At 53.9% G+C, this 14,207-nt stretch overlaps 1 pseudogene; it reads right to left on the bottom strand.

The window, feature by feature from the left end:
- Positions 1 to 13,143: 13,143 nt before the first annotated feature.
- LOC139001620 (14-3-3 protein eta-like) lies at positions 13,144 to 13,875 on the bottom strand (annotated as a pseudogene).
- Positions 13,876 to 14,207: the final 332 nt, after the last annotated feature.

Here is a 14,207-nt window from a genome sequence, read left to right as displayed (position 1 = left end):
GGAGGCCTGTTGCGTCCTGAGCGCTGGGCCTGGTGCCGGAAACACAGACAGCGGGCAGGCCAGGTGCCGTGAGCTCTCAGAGCAGCAAGCCTGGTGTGGGAGGGATGGCAGGGGAGACAGACGTGGACAGACAGACAGGTACCCAGACCAAGCACAGGCAAACACCAGCCCTGACAGGGTGGTCATGAAGGCCTGAGGAGGAGGTGACATCTGAGCAGAGGTCAGAATGATAAGGAGGGGACAACCTCGTCAGGGGAGTTGTGTGGGCCAGGCGGAGAGCTGTGTGGGCCTGAAGCCCAGGGTGATGGGCAGTGTCAGAGGTCAAGCCAAGGTCACAACCTCACATGTGACCTTGACCCTCCTGGCCGATGGTCTCATTGCCTGCTCGAGGCACCCTGCCTCCCTGACAGGGCCACCGTCCGGTCCTACCCACCAGGGGGGCCAAGAACGGATGAGCCCCGTCGTCTGGATGGAAGCCTGGGCTCTGTCATTGTCTCTGCATGACTTGGGCACCTGACTCCGGCCTCGGAGCCTCCGTTTATGTTTCTGTGAAATGGGAACTCACACTGACCTTCCCAAGGATGGAGGGAGAGGGACGCTTCCCCCAGGGCGGGAGGGGGAGGAGAGACTGAGCTCGAAACCTGGCAGGAAAGCTGAGCAGGTGGCCTCTGCTCGGGGCCACAGACGTGGGGCCCAGCGGCCTGAGGTGTCTGTGGGAAGGGCAGCGGGATTGTCTCTCCCGCCGGGTCCCTCCAAAGTCCGAGTCTCCAAGGAGAAGCTGCAAGTCCTTCGAGGGACCCAGAGCCGCCTTTCCCATCAAACAAATGTTGCCCATTTCAGGCCAAGTGATGTCGAGAACCTGTTCCCCTTGAGCTGTGTTCCTACGAGGGGTCTGCCGCATGGGTCACCATCTCTTCCCACCGGGCCCTTCTGCGGATCAGGAGCCTGGCAGCCGGTGGCCAGGGACCACTGGGCATGGACCCCGGGGCCTCGCCCTGTCACCCTGGTCTGGGGCCTCAGAGGCAGGACTTGGGCCCAGGTTGGGGAGGGAGGGAATTTGATGCTCCTACCATGAGAACCCTGATCTCAGACTCTTCCTGGGGTTCCATACACCATCACCCTGCTTTTGTCTCCTATCATGAGATTAGCTGTTTCCTGATTGGAAACAGAAGATAGGCTCATTATTATTATTATTATTATTATTCAATTGATTTCAGAGAGGAAGGGAGAGGGAGGGAGAGATAGAAACATCAATGATGAGAGAGAATCACTGACTGGCTGCCTCCTGCATGCCCCCCACTGGGGATCGATCCTACAACCCGGGCATGTGCCCTGACCGGGTATCAAATCGTGACCTCCTGGGTCATAGGTCGATGCTCAACCACTGAGCCACGCCGGCCAGGCTAGGCTCATTATTTTTAAAAGTTAAAATAATGGTAAAACACACGGCAGTCTCGGAGCCCTCTGTCTGTGTGAGGGCTGCCTCCCTGACCACCCGCGGACAGCTGGACCTGTCACCGGGAAGTGCCCGTCCTGCGGGCTGAACGAGGGAGGGAATGAACGAATGAATGAATGAATACACTTACAGGAGCCTTTAATGACAGCTGACTGCTGCAAGAAGAGGTCATCGAGGTCATCAGCATCCTGCCCTCCCCCACCCCAAAGAAGCAGGGTCTCCTCAAGGCCGAGCCTGGCACAGTGGGGTTCCCCTGGGGCGCGGCGACCTTCCAGCTTCCTGTCTTTCCCACAGCTCCCGGGCCAGGGGCTTCCCGGAGCAGATGGCCTGTCCATGGGCTCATTGTTGTAAAATATTTATTTAGTATTATTAAAAAGACGGTGTCGTGACAAGAAAGAAAAAAACGAAGAAGAAGAAGGAGGAAACAAACCCCTGGGCATTCACCAACTGCCCGCGCAAGGACATTCCTGCCCGCAGATGGTCCCGGGACCCAGCTCACACAAATCTGTCCGAAGCTGCAGTTTTTTAACTGGTGTTTACAGCGCAGAGCTTTTACTGAGCACTTTGGTAGCTGTCCTCCGTCTTTCCACGTAACCTTTACAGCTCTCCCTGTAGAGGCCATTTCAATGGCCTTCCCGTATGGATGTAGGGGCGGTACCCAGATTTTTTTGTTTTTTTTCCTGCCGTTGACAACAATGCAACTGCACATATTTTAGCAGCTGTGGCCTTGGCGTCCTGTCACCCTTCTCCTTGGGGTGAATTCTAATAGAGGGTCATAGAGACCAGGAACATAAGGGGTGCTATGGCTTTTCCCGGTGCCACCAGCCTCGGAGTGAGGGTTAGAACTCCTCTGCACTCCTGCCAACGCGGGTGGGGCCTTACCAACACTTTTTTTGCTCACGTAGTAAATATAGAAGTCTCTCGGTGCTGCCTTCATTGGCTCTTCTTGGATTGTTAGTGAGGATAAACCTGTCCCCCCCCCCCCCCCCCCCCCCCCCCCGCATGGGGGCTCTGAGCAGGCGAGCTCGCCCAGTTCATGAATCTTTAGCGCCAACCGGTCAGACGTAAGGGGATAATACCACCCCCTCACGACATCACTGTGACCATTGTTTTCCTACTCAGCCCGTCATTGTCTTTTTATTTGCATATTTATAGGAGCGTGGGCCGAGCAGCACTTTCAGAGTACATACTAGTATATATTAAAGAAAAGGTCTCTTCCCCAAGAGCTCACAATCTATTTTCCTGTTTCCATTACTCCTCAGAACTGCCCTCAGCGAGTCTTCTAAGAGTAGCTTGAATAGACAACAGTAATTCCATTATCTGCAGAACCCAGACCAACTCAGCAGTAAATTAATTTTCTTCCAGACACAGTTGGCGGGGTTGTGAACACAAACTACTGTCGGGCCTCTCACACCTGGATGAGCGGATCGGACACCGCAGACACCTTCTCGGCGGGAGACTGAATGGAGACAGCAGTGCGAGAGCCTTCTTGGAACAAGCGAAAGGAGCACAGCATTTCACAGGGAATAAAGGAAAAATGAGGAACAAGTCCCAGCCCCCAACTTCACGTGTCTGGGCTGGACTTCCTGGGACAATGACACGAGACGTAAAGCTCTCAATGCGACGCCCATCACAGGGCACACACCCAGTGAACGCTGACTGCTTCACGCAGGTTTCTTTGTATGGAAACGAGCTTTTCATGTTCTTTGCTCACATATATCGACTCGTGATGTTTTTCTTGTTTATTGAAATGCGCTCTTTATATATTGTAGGCATTCTCCCTTTATCTCCTGCTCCCTGACATTTCACTGTGGTCTCAACATTTAGAATATTGGGAAGTTTGGGGGTTGGGACGTCTGCTCCTCCCCAGAGCTGTCCTGGACTACACTGGAGCCACCCCACCCCCTCCCCTGTCCAAGGCGAGTGGGCAGAAATAGAGTCTGGAGGCTTACAGGTGGAGGAATTTAGCTGATCTTGTCTTAGGCTCAGTCAGCTTTCCCTGATGCCATGACTCCCCGGGGGTTGGCTCACTGAAGCACAGAGAATGATTCTTCTGAAACAAGGGCTCAGCATCTCCTGGCTCTGAGGGGCTCCGGCCCCAAACTAGGTCAGCTTTCTTGATTTTGTGGTGGCGGTTCTTGCTTTCTCTTTTCTTTCGTGGCAAAGTCACTCAGGTATCAAAGATCCAAGGAGAGCCTTCCCTGTGTAAGACGCTGAGTTTGGGGATATAGCGGTGAACAAGACAGACGTGTCCCTGACCCATCGGAGTCCACAATTTATTGGGAGACGCACACTGACCCACAGCACTAGTCAGTGAGTCTTTATTGAGCATCTACTGCAGTGGTTCTCAACCTCCCTAATGCCGCAACCCTTTAATACAGTTCCTCATGTTGTGGTGACCCCCGATTTCATTGTTACAAATTGAACATAATTAAAGCATAGTGATGAATCACAAGCACAATATGTAATTATATATGTGTTTTCCGATGGTCTTAGGCGACCCCTGTGAAAGGGTGGTTTGACCCCCAAAGGGGTCGCGACCCACAGGTTGAGAACCGCTGATCTACTGTGTGCCGGGCTGTCTGCTAGGGACCGGGGACACCGGAGTGAGCAGAGATGAGCCATCATTAACCCAACAGCCACATAAGTAAACAGAGGGCAGCATGTAGCACGTGTGGGCAGGAAGGAAGGGCTGGTGGAGCTGTGCAGGCTATGACACAGGGGCCCAGAGGCAGGGAGGCTGTGTGCTAAGGAAGGCTCCCTGGAGGAAGCGGCATTGGAGGTGAGCCCTGAAGGCTGACTGGGACTTAACCAGGCAAAGAGGGAAAAGACTTTTTGAGACAAAGGGAACAGCACCTGCAAAGGCCTTGGAGACAGGAAGAAACAGTCATGGGGAACCAGGGTGGGGCACTGGGCCGGGTGGAAGGCAGGGCCCGCCCCTCTCCTGGCTCCGCCCACCCCAGGGCCCCAGCTGCCCCTGCCCACCTGGCAGTTCATCTGTCTGATGGCAGGAGAGGAGTCAGGAGAGCCGAGGGCAGAGCCTTTTGAGGACACCCGCCCGGCAGAGAGCGAGGGAGGGCCTGTGAGCCCCACGCCGCCCTGCTGCTTCCTCTGACTCTGCTGGGGCCTGGCCTCCGCCTCCAGGAGTTCACGGGGAGGTGACGCTCCTCTGCTCTGAGCAGAGGCTGGTGCCGTCCTCTCCCGGGAGGCCTGTGACAGCCCAGGCCATTGTCCAGCTCTGTCCCCTCCCCTCCCCAGCTCTAAGGACCAAGCCTTGGGGCTCCCGTGATGCCCTGTCCAGGGCTGGGTGGGGGACCCCAGACCTGGGGACCCTGGGGCTGGGCCAGACCACTGAGTCCCCTGGGCTGGAGGGGCTGGTTCCCTGGGTGCCCTGCTCCCCATGAGGGGCCAGGACTGGCTCTGAGCTCCAGTTCGCCCTGTGGCACCAGGTCGATGGTAAGGGCGGCCACCTGAGCGCTGGGTGGGCACAGGGTCTTCCATCATCGAGGCTTGGATCCCTTCCCTCTGCAGGGCCGGGGCTGTTGCTGGCTTCCCTCTGTCCTTCCAGGGAAATTCCAGCCGTGGCGTGGGCCTTGCAAACAGACTTTGGAGCCAGGCAGCTTTGGTCAGGATCCCTGATCCGTCTCTACTCTCTTCGGGACCCTGGGCAGAGGCACCTCTTGGGCCTCAGTTTCTCCATGTGCAAATGGATGCGCCTCCCCTGTGGGGCTGCGGAGCCCATGGTTTGGCTCCTGGTGACGGTTCCTGGCTGTGGTTGGGGGAGAGGGGACTTTGCCACCACCGGCTGCTCTCAGCGAGTCATTCGACTCAAACCCGTGTGCAGGGGAGATGGTGGTAGACAACCAGGCACACTGAGGCCCCGCTTGTAGGACCCCGTGTTCCAGCTGGGAGGCTTTGCCAACAGGTCTCATTTCATCCTCACAAGAGCCTGGGGTTGGAGATGTAAACAGTATTAGCCTCTTACCGAGACGGGCTCTCCGGCCCAGAGAGGTTGTCAGACTCACTCAAGGTTTGCACAGCAGGCAAAAGGCCCAGCACAGTCAGGAGGGGCGTCTGCCGAGGACCTGGCCCAGGCTTGGGCCCAGAGGCTGGAGCCCAGAGGAAGCGTTTCCCGCACCAGCTCTTCCTACAGCCCAGAACCCCCACCCCCTGCACCACCTCGGGTTTCTCTGGCCTCTGGGGCTCCGTCCAGAGGGACCAGGACCCTGCGAGGGAGCTGCTTGTCATTCCTCCCCAGCCCCTGGAGGAGCCTCGGCCAGCAGGGCCGGCCCGGCCCTTTGTTGACGCTGACAGGACGGTGCAGCAACCTCACACTTGAGCTGCCAACTCGCCGCGGTCACTCAATCCATCACCGAGGGCGGGGGCTCCGGGCCTGCCGCTCGCCTGCCGTGTTGTTCTAGTCCGCCTGGAGCTGTGAGATAAACGGGGCATGAACTGGGCCCCTGGCAGGGGGTCAGCCCCTTCTGCCCTCATTAAAGTGCCAATCAAGAAGAGGAATGGAGATGAGCAGAGTGAGCTCAGACTCCCAGCCACCACGGGGACGGGATCCAGACTTCTCCCTCCACCCAAGAGCGCCTGGCGAGCTCCACCCCAGGCCAGAGCGCCTGGTTGCCACAGTGCCCTTGGTTTCCCTGCAGCGGGAGAGGCGGGGGTGGGGGCTGGGAACCCAGGCAGCAAAGGCCACTCGCATGGGCTGGCGTGAGTTGCTGCTCGGTGACCTGCTGCCATGTAACAACAAATCACCCCAAAATGTCGTGGCTTAAAACAACAACCAGTTGATTAGCTCTTGCATCTGAGCGTTGACTGGCTCAGCTACGCGCCTCTTCAGCTCTGTGTGACGTCGGCCAGGGCTCCGCTAGGCCACAGAGCTCCCAGAGGGCTCAGGCAGGTGCCCGATACCCTTGTGGGGAAGGCTGGCCTCACCTGCCGTGCCCCGGGCTCACACAGGAGGCAAGAGTGGAAGCAACGAAGCTATTTAGGGGGCGACTGCAAACATCCAGGAGAGCCTGGCCAGAGTGGCTCCATTGGTTGAGTGTTGCCCTGTGCACCGAAAGGTTGCAGGTTCAATTCCCCATCGGGGCACATACCTGCATTGTGGGTTCAATCCCTGGTCAAGGTGCATACAGAAGGCAACTGATTGATGTTTCTCTCTCTCTCTCTCTCTCTCTCTCACATCAATGCTTCCCTCTCTCTTTCTTCCTCTCTCTAAGCATGTCCTTGGGCGAGGATGAAAAAACAATTAAAAAATCCAGGAGAGGGATGATGGTGAGTAGATTTCTAAGATTCTATGGTGGATGGGCTGTGGAGTTTGAGTAAAGAGAAGTTTCAAGGTGACTGCACAATTGTCAGCCTGAAGAACTGGAAGATGGGAGTTATTTAATAAGATCGGTAAGAGCAAGGGGGAGTCAGGCTTGTGACGGGAAAGGTCATGAGTCCTGTTCTAGACAAGCTGCTAAGCTTGGGGTGCTTCTTAGGCTTCCAAGCGGAGATGTTGAAAAGGACGTTGGAGCGCCAAGCCTGGGTTTCAGGGCACAGATCCCGGATGCAGATAGAAGTCTGAGAATGGTGACTATGTCCGAGTTATCTGAAGCCTTGGGGCTCAAGGAGATAACCAAGGAGAGTGTGGATGGAGAAAGGAAAAGATCTGATAGTGAGTCCTGACATTTTCCAGTATTCGGAGGCCGAGAGGGGGAGGGAGAACTGACAACAGAGACTAAAGAGGGAGCTGTCGGTGCATCGGGAAGAAAACCAAGAAGAGATGGTTTCCTCGAAGCCGAGTGGGAGGAAATGTGTTTCAGGAAGAAGAGCGTGATCAACAATGGAGAAGGCGGCTCACTGTTCAGGTTAGACCAGGCCTTATCATGAAGACTAGAGTCACCAGGGCAGAGGTCATTGCTGACCTTGAGCAGAAAGAAGGGTTTGAGGATAGAAGCTTCGTTGGAAAGGGCTCAGAGGGGGGAAAAAGGAGACATTTCTGGTTCTACTCAAGGCAGAGTAGCTGGTATTCGACCAATCTGCCTGTCATACATAAAACTGGACAAAATACATGAAACAGCCAGTATCGTTGAACCACAGGTAACGCAAGGCTATGGTCCTTGAGAGAAGGGAGGCCCAAAGGCTGAGTTGCACATTCAGCTTGACTTCCTGCCAAGGGCCCCAGAGAAAATGGTTCCAAGCAGAGAGCTGCAGTCTCACTTGGTGGAGAAAAGAGAGTTCAGGGTCTAGGACTGCCAAGACAGCTAGTGACTGTGGGGCAGATCACCGAAGAAGAGGGGTTTGTCTCCGTCTTCTAAAACAACACGAAAGATGCAAAGGTTTTTACAAAGCCATCGGTTCACAGACAAGGAAATGGCTCTTAAACAACATTTCTCATAAGAGAGAGAAGTACGCATGAAGACTGCGCTCAGAGACTCATTTCCCCCAAGTTGGCAAACATCTGAAAGTGTGCCGACACGCGGTATTGGTGAGGGTGTGGGGAAATGCACTCTCATTCATTTCAACTCGTAAATTCTTTATTTTTTATTTTCTCTGAGCTCATAAATTGATACAAACTCTATAGGAGTAATTTGGCAATATTTATGAAAATTACAAATCTGCAAAGAATCCAGAAATGCCTCTTCTAAGAATTTAACTTAGACATCAAAAAATCTGGTCTGTACAAGGCGATTCTTGTTGGGAATAGCAAGGAGACTGCAAACAAGCTAAGTGGCCGTCTGTAGGGGATTGCTTACATCAATTACCGTGCATCTGTACAATGGAAATCGTGCTATTGTCCAAGAAAACTAGAAAGCTCTTTATGTGCTGGCATGGAATGGTCTCCAAAACGTACTATTAGGTGGGAAAAAAAAAAGAGCAAGGACTAGTATGCTAAAACTTTGTAAGAAAATATTAAAATTCAGAGGGAGGAAAGCATATAGATATACGGGGTGGGGCAAAAGTAGGCTTGCAGTGGTGAGTACACGAAACACAGAGTTTATTCTTGTACTGTTATTTATTATTTTTGTATTATTTTCCATGCGAACGACTTTAGACCTACTTTTGTCCCACCCTGTATGTATATGTCATCTCTATCTTATATCTCTATCTAGTCTGTGTGTGCCTGTGCGTGTGTGTGTGTATGTGTATCTCCCTGGAAAAATACACAGGAAACCAGGAAACGGGATACTGGTTGGTAGGAGTGGGAGGGAAGAAAAGATAACGTAACCATCAATAAAAACAAACACAGGAGGCAACACTGAGCAACACAATGCAGTCTATTCCACTTCCTGCTCCCTTTCTGAAGGCTGCGTTTGATCTTCTATATAGACATGCTCCAGGCGTCCCATCAGGAAAACCTGAAGAACATTTAAGCCCGACAACTTGACCATAAACTAGGCCAGTGATGGCGAACCTTTTGAGCTCGGCGTGTCAGCGTTTTGAAAAACCCTAACTTAACTCTGGTGCCGTGTCACATATAGAAATTTTTTTTACCTTTGCAACCATCGTAAAACAAAGATTTATATTTTTGATATTTATTTTATATATTCAAATGCCATTTAACAAAGAAAAATCAACCAAAAAAATGAGTTCGCGTGTCACCTCTGACACGCGTGTCATAGGTTCGCCATCACTGATTAGGCTGTAAGTCGACAAGAGGTGAGTTGTAGATAAGTCACAGGTCACATTTGCTAAGTGCTTACTCTGTGCTTGGGATGACAAAGCCACACTCCACCACTAGTAGAGGTCGTGTACCACCAATGAGCCACCGTTCTTGTTTTCCACATCTGCTGACATGTTTTCGACACTATGAATTATGTCACTAATATTCACAGATATTCTCTTCAGAGAATGTGTGAGGGCCCTCTTGGTGCAATAACTAGATTAACAGAACAAAGCCAAGGGCCAAAATGTGAGCTGTGAGATGGTGACATGCCTCCTTCCCCCAGTACCTGTGCTTTTGCGAACACAATTGGCATCACCTTCGGAAATAAATTGCCTGGAGTTTGTTAGCACTGACTCCTGCGCTGGGCCTGGAGCTGTGGGTCAGGCCTGGCCACCAAGGCCCTGGGTTGGTTGGCTCTTCCCCGACTATGTCCCACGCGGGTAGCCACGTGCACATCTCCTGCCTGTGCCTTTAAATACCCCGGGCACCGGGCCAGGGGCCGTAGTTTTGTTTGCAGAGTTGCCCAATCTGATCCTGGCATTTGGCAAACAAAGCTGGGCTCCCAGAGCCCAAGCAAGGAGAAGCAGATGACCCTCTCACCTTTCCTGACCCCCAGGGAACTCCAGGGGATCCAAGGAGCACGGAGATGCTCTCCACTGTCATAGCCAAGTAGACTTGACCCGTGGCCCGAAGGCCACCTGGGAGCCCTGGGAGGGGAAAAGGCAGCCCAGCCCACACCGGGCACCCGGCTGTAAGAACGGTCACTCCCGACAGCCTGGGCCTTGCCTTCTTCCTGCGGAGTCTCGCTTCCCTTCTGGACGGTTCCTCACCCTCCTCTCAGCAGATGGTGCTCCCACAGAACTCCCAAACAAAAGAGGTCTGTGACCCCAAAACCGCTAAGAACCTGCCCTCCACCCACCAAGAAACTCCCCAAGTGCCAAGGCCTAACTCAGAGGCTGAGTCCTCGTGGTGGCCTATGACCATGGCTGAGGATGGCCGGGGGCGGGGGCAGGAGCCTTCCCACGTGGCTCTGTCCACAAACAGGTTCTCCCCATCAGGCCCGGACCCAGACACATGCCCAGGCACTTCTCTTGCGTCTCTGCGTCCCAGCCAACAGAGGGTTGTCCTTCTGTCCCTTCCCTCCCGTCCAGTGTTGCGGCCACCGGCTCCGCCTGTTGAATGTGCCTCGTCTGAACTGACCTGCTCAGTCATGGAAAACACACCAGATTGGGCAAAGGTGGCCCAAAATAAGATCGCAGAGTTTCTGACTCATCATTTTTACACCGAGGGCACACGACGTGGTCCTATTTGGGCCCCGCTGAGTTCAATGTATTAAGAGAATTAATTTCCCGTTTCCTTTTCCTTCCAGTCAGATGTGACTCATGAGCTTTTAATGACACGGTGGCTCGTGTTGTATTTCTACAGGACAGCGCTGGTCGACTTGGCGACACTAAGAGTCACGTGTCCCAGAGCCCGTTCCTGGCGGTTCCAAGGCAGAGCTGCCAAAAGGGAAGGGGCATGAGGTTTGGGGCAAAGGTGAGCCCAGTCGCTCTGCCTTGAAGGTCATGGCGAGAGGCAGACGTAGACGGGCCGGTCAGTTCCAGTTTTCCTTGCTCCTGCCCCGCAGCCAGCCTATTGCAGATGGCGGCCTCACTGACCAACACTGACCACTGTGCACCCTCCTACCCCCGTTCCTCCAGAGCCTTCGCTGCAAACTCACACAGGGCAGCCACACAGATGCCCACCCTGGTCCCCTCCTCAGTCTTATTCACCCATCCACAGGAAGAGATCAGTGACCTTGATCTGACCTTCTAATGCCCTTCAGCCCTCACCTCCCGGCTCCTCCCATAACTACAGACAGTCTGATTCCTGTAACTCAAACTCGGTTCCCTGGCGGCCCTCCAGTTCCTGCCTTTTGATCCAGCCCCAACCTGCCGAGGCACTTCGTCTAGCTCAGCGGTTCTCAACCTTCCTCATGCTGCGACCCTTTAATACAGTTCCTCATGTTGTGGTGACCCCAACCATAAAATTATTTTCGTTGCTACGTCATAACTGTAATTTTGCTACTGTTATGAATCATAATGTAAATATCTGATATGCAGGATGTATTTTCATTGTTACACATTGAAGATAATTAAAGCATAGTGATTAATCACAAACACAATATGTAATTATATATGTGTTTTCCGATGGTCTTAGGCGACCCCTGTGAAAGGGTCGTTCGACCCCCAAAGGGGTCGAGACCCACAGGGTGAGAACCACTGGTCTAGCTTGATTGGGAATAAAAAGCAAAACTGAGAACATTCAACAAGATACTGGTTAATGTGTCAGATACAACCGGCCACCTCGGAGGCAAGAGGCCCGCTCCGTGCTGTCAGGCCTGCGGCCCAGGCCTCCAGGCTCTCATCGCACCCACCCTGATCTGCTCTCTCTCCTCCACCGTCCCCTTCCCACCCACCGGTTGCGTCTTTCCTGCCCAACTCCCTGCTGTTTACAAACGCCTAAAAGGCAAAAACAACACCCTCCTCACTCTTTCTCTGCTACCATCAAATTGGGAAGAGATTTCCACATTCACTTCTTCACCTTTGGGTTCTATTTCTCCCAGCACTGCCGGGGAGAAGGTCGCTGCGGCCCAGTTTCCAAGTCTGAAGATCTCAGTCTTGCTCAACCTGACCTCGGAGTGGAGCTGCCACCACTGCCCGGCCTCGCCCTCCTCAGCCCTTTCTCCCGGAGTAGTCCCTTTCGCCATTCTCCCCTCCTGACCCCCTCCTTCCCAGCTCCTCCTCTCCCAAGCCTCTGTCCGCTCCCCCAGGGTCCTCCCTGAGCCCACAACCCCTCTCTACACCCTCTTTGAGCACTGTGATGGACTCCTTATTGTAACGTTCATCTCCAAGGGGCTGACTCCCAAATCTCTCTTTCCAACCCTGCTAACGGGAGGTTGCAAAGGGCCCACGTTCAACGTGTCCAAAATAAAACTCAACTTCCCACCCTCTCCTGCTTCTCCATCTTTTTTTTTTTTTTAATTCCAAGACATTTAATTTAGAAGTCCGGCATTTCAATAATTACCCATCTTGATTGACAGGGGCTGACACATGTGGCGCTGTCAGGATACACAAGGACAATAGCCAAAGGGTTGCAAAAAATCAATCCATGATTCTTAAACAATCGCAACCAAAAAAAGTAACAGGTATCAAAACTTGAGGTGCCCTGCATTTAAAAGAAGGTTTGTGCACATCGTAATTTAAAAAGGCCAAACAAGGTGCTACTGAAACCTCACGTTAACAGTTTACGTAAAGCTGACGGAAGGAGCAAGTGTTCTCTTTCTACCAGCTTTCCTTAACAGTTTCCCACAGCTGAAGGAAGAGGAGGTGGGAGGGATGAATTCTTTTTTTAAAAAATATATTTTTATTGATTTCAGAGAGATAGAAACATCAGTGATGAGAGAGAATCATTGATCGGCTGCCACCTGCACGCCCCCCACTGGGGATCAAGCCCGCAACCCCGGGCATGTACCCTTGACCCAAATAGAACCTGAGACCCTTCAGTCCGCAGGCCAATGCTCTATCCACCGAGCCAAACCAGGTAGGGCAGGGATGAATTCTTTTTTGCATGCACAAGATGTACTGCTTACTAACAAAACACTATCGGCTCATTTTAAATGGGTCATTTAAATATCACTGCAGCCTGTTTTGGCCGATTCTCCTTTCTCAACTTCCCCATGGCTTCCACCTGGCTTTCACAACGACCAACAGGCTTAGCAAAATGCCTCATTCAGAACACACTTGTCTGCACAATTCAAGAGAAAGCTCCCGCGGGCTCAAAGCGGCCATGAGCCCAGCAATGCCTGTGAAGATGGATCTGAAACTGCTTCCCGGGGGGCGGGGGAGTCGGGGGAGCAGAGCTGACCGCGGTGCTGCCAGTGCAGACAGGTTTAGCGCCAGATCGTCAGTGACTGTGGCGAGGAAGAACCAGTGGTGGTGGGGGCGGTGGTGAAGGAAGGACTGGGAACCGAACCTGCAGGCTCTTCAGTTGCCTTCTCCTGCTTCTTCATCCTGCTGGTCGCTCGTCCAGAGGGTGAGCTTGTCTCGCAGCAACTGCGTGATGAGCGTGGAGTCTTTATGGGAGTCCTTGGTGAGTGTGTCCCGCTCAGGGCGCCATCGAAGGCTCGTTAGGCTAAGAGGCAGGCCTGCCGGGCGCACGCTGGATCTCACGTTAGCACTGGGCGAAGGTGAGGGCTGGGCCCTGCCGTCCGGGGCGCGTGGGCCACATGTGCTCTGTGCTGATTTCAAAGGCTTCCGTGTAGGCCGCCGGGGAAGCTTCGGCCACACTGTGTTTCTCCCCCCGGAAGCCACTCTGCCAGGTAACGAAGGAACCGCCTTTCATCTGCAGGTAAAACACCTGGCTCTCCACCTGGAAGTCACTGCCGTCCTCGATGAGGAGCTTGCCCAGCAGGGCCAGGACGTCGTCGCACACGGTTTCCAGCTCCTTCTCGATCTTCTCCTGGTAAGCTTTAACTTTCTCCAGCTTCTTCTCGTTCCCATCGGCATGGCTTTCCGCTCAGTGCTGCTGCTGGCCCTCCAGGAGCATGGCCCGGCACCAACCACATCCTTGGAGGCCACAGAGGGGGGCTTCCACCTTCACTGGAGAGAGGTTCCTTGAGCTCTGTCCCTGCCTTCATGGCGGAGGCCCTGTCTTTGTCGCGCTCCGCCTGCTGGGCCAGCTGCGCCCGCTGCAGCAGCTGCTCCGGGTCCCCCATGTCGCTGTGGCTCGGCCTCACCTGTGCCCCGCACTCTGCAACGCTCGCTAACTCCCTTGCCCACTCGCTCCCCAGTCAGAGGCCGCTGAGGGAGGAGAGGCTGCTCGATGCAGGCCTTTCTCACCTGCCGCTTTCCCCTTTCCCTCCAGAGCCGGCTCCAGCGCTGCTTCTCCATCTTTAAAGCAGGGAGGTTGGCACCCTGCGTGAGTAAATGGAACTTGGGACCGGCTGACGCCTGGCCCAGGGCCTCAGGTGCCGTCCTCAGGACGTGGCCTCCCTGCACCTGGCAGGTGACCTCTCTCCGTTTTGCTTCACTCTGGGGCGGGCCCTCC

Source organism: Myotis yumanensis, unplaced genomic scaffold (genome assembly GCF_028538775.1).
Source record: "Myotis yumanensis isolate MYYU_CA2020_CCGP unplaced genomic scaffold, mMyoYum1.0.hap1 SCAF_2, whole genome shotgun sequence".
Taxonomy (NCBI): domain Eukaryota; kingdom Metazoa; phylum Chordata; class Mammalia; order Chiroptera; family Vespertilionidae; genus Myotis; species Myotis yumanensis.
This window is presented reverse-complemented; position numbering and strand designations above follow the sequence as displayed.